This window comes from Mastigoproctus giganteus, chromosome 1, assembly GCF_048544385.1.
Source record: "Mastigoproctus giganteus isolate SK-2022 chromosome 1, ASM4854438v1, whole genome shotgun sequence".
NCBI classification, from domain to species: domain Eukaryota; kingdom Metazoa; phylum Arthropoda; class Arachnida; order Uropygi; family Thelyphonidae; genus Mastigoproctus; species Mastigoproctus giganteus.
The window spans coordinates 176,988,567-176,994,311 of record NC_143575.1 but is presented as its reverse complement, the minus strand read 5'-3'; the positions used below and the strand labels follow the sequence as shown (position 1 = coordinate 176,994,311).

General features: G+C 37.5%; 1 protein-coding gene across 1 annotated transcript in view; it reads right to left on the bottom strand.

Annotated features, from left to right (window-relative positions):
• LOC150091322 (uncharacterized) overlaps nucleotides 1–2,123 on the bottom strand; it is an 18,886-nt gene extending 16,763 nt beyond the window's left edge. The window contains exon 1 of the mRNA XM_090383198.1: nucleotides 2,073–2,123. The gene's annotated coding sequence lies outside the window, so the exon portion shown is untranslated. The remainder of the gene's footprint in view (nucleotides 1–2,072) is intronic.
• Between the last annotated feature and the right edge of the window lie 3,622 nt (nucleotides 2,124–5,745).

Genomic DNA, 5,745 nt, shown 5'->3' with positions numbered 1-5,745 from the left:
CAAAACCGCATTATACGGGACTAAGAACCATTACAAAAATGGGGGTTACGTTCCAAAAGCTAACAAAAAAAAAAATCATTTTTTTATAACTATCAGAAATTTAATTTTAATTAAAATAGTAATAACTGAACAAAAGTCTAACAAACTGTGATACATAATATGACAGTTAATGTAGTGCATTTAATTTTCTTCCTCTTCATTGTTGCTAAGCACAATCAAATGATCACGTTCTCTCAATTGCAGAATATCTTCACCTTCCTAACTTTCTTCTGCAGCATCCTTTTTTTTTTTTTTTGTTAGTTGTTGGAACATCAGCTTCTGTGGCCATAATGCACCTCCCAAAGCTTTTGTCATTTTACTCTGATCCAAGCCCGAGGCGGGATTCAAACCCGCGACCTTTGGATTTCCAGGCAGGCAGGCACTTTACCCCCCTGGCTAGTCCGGTCAGCTCTGCAGCATCTAGATTTTTATCTTCTTCTCTCTTTAAAATATCAGTATTCTGGGATTGTTTGCTTTGCTTGATAAAGCTAAAATTAACAAAAATGGAGCTAAGCATTTTTGAAGCTCCCTTTTGAACTTTAGGTTCATTCCAGTTGAAGAATCTGCATTAAAAAAAATAATAATAAAGAATAAGATTCTAATTGCTCGGTTAAGTTTATGCTTCCTGTATGCCATATCCCACCCACCAACACAAGAAAATAAACATTTTCCATTTCCCACTGGAAACTAAGCAGTAGGAAATGAAATTTTCATCTGCCAAATAATACCAACCGACCACCAGAACAAAGGTGTTTTATCGACATCTCCGTGCATCACCAAATGAATGGCGAGGTCCATGGCAAACCAACATTCTTCATCCGACAGCCATACTACGAATCTAGTTTGCTTTCTCCCAACCACCATCCCCTGCCGTGAATAAAATTCTCGGACTTCGTACAGTCTCCTTTCTCGTGAATTTGATATCATCAGAAAATGCTGTGAATGGATGATCCAACCACAGCAACGGTGATCCCAGCCTTGATGAATTTTGGAACCACCAAGGATGCCCGTCTAAGGCCAATCACTCCAAACATGAATGTCAGTCTCATCTGGGTGCATACCCTTCTCCAGCATCACCAACGCTTTCAGCTGTAACAAATCAGCAGAGCAATTGTAGCAGTAACACCTAATCACTATGACGAGTTCAGAGGCACAGGGGTTGACTGTATTACATTCTCTTTATATTAGCTGGGGTGTGGGGACAGCAGCCACCACAAAAGTGGGGATCGTGGGGCCAGTAGCAACCCAGAACAAAAAAATGAATGGCAATCACCTTTCTGGTGACAAAATGGCTACATTATGTATTAGCTGTCGATTTTTTTATAATTACAGCTTGCTTCAGTGTATGGTATCAGGTATCGCTGTTTGTTGAATGCTGTAGAAAGATCAGCCCAGAGAAGAGGAAACATAATAGACCTTATCGAACAACAGAAAGCTTAGTGTAAGTTTCGCGTACCAAAAAAAAAAAAAAAAAAAAAAACCTAAAAGTGTTTACACTTGCAGGGGTGTGGGGGCTGCTGTACAGAAAACGGGGGTCGGGGCCTGACGCCCACAGGAAAAGAAAAAAAAAAGGTTAAAATGGTTGGAAGTCCATTTTCTCTGATTACAGCTGTAGAAGCGGCGTATAAGATGTGTCTTGTTTCTGCCAATCACTCTTAGCGCTAATCCTCGCCTTCGCCAAAGGTAAATCACGTAGTTTCGCGTTTATTCGTCCTTCGTATGCGTAACCGCATTTTTACCATTAATATTATTTATGTCTATTTCTAAGGTTGAGAATGTAATTTGAGCTTAGGATTTTATACTTGGCATATACGTCGATCCTCAAATGCACGATTTTTTATTGCTTCAAAAATCGACTTACCAGTGATCAGTATAACGCAGGTAGTCAACAAGTTCTACTAAATTTATAAAATGCAATTCAACTTTCTCATATTTGTTAAGCTATTCTCGTTTTCGGCTTCAGAAAATTAGAAAACAACTAAGATTACATTCATTCAACTTAATAAAAAAAGAACAGAAATAACAATACTCACATAATTAAATTGAAATTCTAATTCTAAAACAAACGTTTGTTTACATCAAGCACTCCATGATTTCCCGAGCATATGTTCCGTGCTGCCACCTAGAAACGCGAATTTTGACATAAATGCAATGTTCGGAAATTCAGTTGGCCACAAATTTTTGACTTGAGGAATATGATATAAAGTTAGGAATGACAAATGATATTTTTAAAAAATAACTGTTTTTTTTTTTTTTTTTCGTCTTAAACTGCTTGTATTCTAAGTCGTTTTGTCTTGCAGGATGATGATTAGAGGTAAAGGGGTCCTTATCGCCACCAATACTGTCCCATTAGTCACTGGCCCCAAGCGGAGAAACAATAAGGACTCGCTCACTCCTTAATATCTCAGATGCGGTTTATGGCTGCAGAGCTGGTTTGAAACTCTCAGCCATGTAAATACTGTATTGGAGAGTCAGTAAATAAATAAATAAATTTTCTGTTGTACTGCGGAACACTGAAAGAGGATATCACAAGACAGAGACTGCAAAAATATCACCAAAATCAAAGAAAGGAGAAGAGAGAGAGAGAAAAAAAAAATACTGTACTTAGTAGTCAGTGCATTTTATTATTATTTATTATTATTATTATTAGCCACATGGTACAAGGAAGCCTGAGGCTTATGCTGCACCAGCCAAAAAAAAATAAAAATTCCCGAGTTACTCTGAGAGAGAGACAGAGAGAGAAGTAGAAAGGAACCACCAAGAAAGAGAAGAATGATGATATCCAGCTCAGGACCCTGGGTTTGCCAAGCCCATACTTATATAACTTCAAGTTTGCCCACTCGATTACGATGTCTATTGTATAAATGGAGTGAAAAAAAGCCCATAAAAAAGTTCGTAGGGCCTTTTCCCCTCGGTGTGGGAAAGACGGCGACAATGCCACTGTGCTATCGGTGCATGCTGTATACTTGTATTTTTTTTTGTGGTAACGTACAGGCTTGATCTCTCAATTTTGTGTCCGTTTCTCTTGAACCACAACCAGTCGTTTCGTCTTGTTGATAAATTGATTCATAATGAGTTGTTCCTGTAGCATGATTAATGCCATCATCAACAGACTTTTAACAAAGAATTGGATTTCACACCCCAATTAGCAAGGCTGTATATTGTAGTTTAACATACACTTGCCTGCTAGTATTTTTTCTTTAAGACTCCTATTTCGTAGCATATATATTCATGTAATTTTTCTGCTGTAAAGAAATTGTCAACATTTCTGTGTTCAATATTTTTTCGTTCGTTTTTGGAACATCATTGTGTTTGCTATTTACTCTTCTTTATTTCTACATAATTAAAGCTGCCATTCTAAACCGACCAATTTTTTGAATTAGAACGGCGAACGAATCGGAACAGCGCTGAGTTCAGCACTTTTTTTTATTATTATCATTAGCTAAGGGCGCAAGGAAGCTCGAGCTTTAGCGGCACCAGCCAAAAAAAAAAAAAAAAAAAAAAAAAAATCTGAATTACCCTAAGATAGAGAGAGAGCAGAATCACCAAGAAAGAGAAGAATGATGATATCCAGCTCAGGACCCTGGGTGTGCCAAGCCCATACTCACCAGATGTGAGCCCTGGTGTATATAAACAACAAAATACTGACACACTATATTAAAAATCCTAGTAATAGAGTATTCGTACTACTGCCGGACCATGTAAAAATCACAGTAATACTGTGTTCATATTGCTGTTCCCATTAAATAAAATGGTTCCAGCAATACTATATTCCTTTTTTATTTTGCAGTTACACTTGTGTGCTACTGTTTATAAGCGGAAATTTTACCCTATATTGAGGTTAAGCACTGCCATTGCTAAATCCAATAAAACAAGAAAACAGGAAAGAAAATTTAAAAAAATAATAAAAAAAGGGTTACGTATTACTGCTTATTGCATAATAATAAATCCACGTAATAAGGCTGAAATCATGTACCGATGCAAAAGCAGCGAAAACATAAGTGTACCTAAAAGAGATATGAAACGTAAAACATGAAAGAAAAATAACTTAAAGCGCAAAACAAGAAAAGAGAATAATTTAAAAATAAACCAAAAATAAATAAATTAACAATAATAGACAGACGTCATTGTTCTAATATTTTCGTATCACTTCAGGGGCTCACATCCGGTGAGTATGGGCTTGGCACACCCAGGGTCCTGAGCGGAATATCATTATTCTTCTCTCTCTCTCTCTCTCTCTCTCTCTATCCTCTCTCTCTCTCTCTCTCTCTCTCTCTCAGTGGTAACTCGGAATTTTTTTTTTTTAGCTGGTTCAGCATAAGCCTCAGGCTTCCTTGCACCATGTGGCTAAGTAGTAATAATAAAGTAGTATTTTAAATACCACTGTCATTTTTCATAGTTGACACATCTTCACTTGCCATATGGACTTGGCATTTTGAAACGAACGAGTCTTCTTTTTTTTTTTTTTACTTTTTAATTTCTACATTGCTTTATCCTTTTTCCTCCATTTGCAATATCTATAACTTTTAATTTGAGCGAACAATAGTAATTAAAAAGCAGTGACCAAAACGTTATCTCTATAGGCAGTGCTCGACGCTAACACAGCAGGTATGTTGCATTAATTTACTCAATGTAGGCGTAAAGCGAGGTCTCTTTCAAAGCATAGACTACAGCAGTCTTGTGTAGTGACCTAATTTTCATTAGTATAATTAAACCTCAATTTAACTCACTTTATGCAATAAGTGTTTGAGTGGATAGCACAGTGGTATCGTTATAGTATTTCCTACACAGGTGAAAAAAAGGTCCAGGTTCGAATACCATCGATGACGCGAGGAACTTTTTCACTCCGTGGCTGAGTTAGTCAGTCTCAGGCATAGATAGCAAAGTTGCTCCCCCCCCCCCCCCCCCAGAAACAGGAAAATCGACAAGAGAACACACGCAATTTATAGACACAATACATACTCTGCCCTGCCATTAATATCCGGACACCTGCCTTTAGACGAAAAAAGAGCTTTCATTGTGTAATTTAATATTTTGTGCTGAAACCTTTTGCTTTTATGGTGCCTTCAATCTTCGCGGCATACTCTGAACTAGCTTTTATAAATGTCAGGTGATATGTTCCTCCACTGGGCCTTTACCACAGCCACCAATATTAGTATTAGTAATGGCCACATTGTGCAAGGAAGCCTATGGCTTCCTTGCACCACATGGTGCAAGGAAGGTGCATAATAAAATGCAATGTTGTGCATAATAAAAAATAAGACCACATGGTGCAAGGAAATAAAATAACAAAAAATTTTAAAAATAACAAAAAATAAATAAAATAAAAAATAAGAAGAAAATTAAAAAAAAAATAATAATAGTTAATGAGAGAAAAGGAAATAGAAAAACTATGCGTTTCCCTCCTCCTGTAAGTAATCATCCAGCTGACCTTTGAATCCAGCTTCCCCAAACTGTCAACCTCTACGATCCCAGGTATTGGCCCTCCCCAAAGTATTGACATAATATTGGAAGTGCATAGTTGTCCAGGCTATCCTGGTATTGCACAGCATCCATGGTTTTCTCGATAACGACTAATGGGCCCAAGCCAAACCATAACAGATGCCCCATACCATGACACTGCCTCCACCAAACTTCATTGTTAGGAGGATACAATCAGGATGGAACTGTTCTCCTGGCATTCGCCAAACCCACGAACGGCCATCA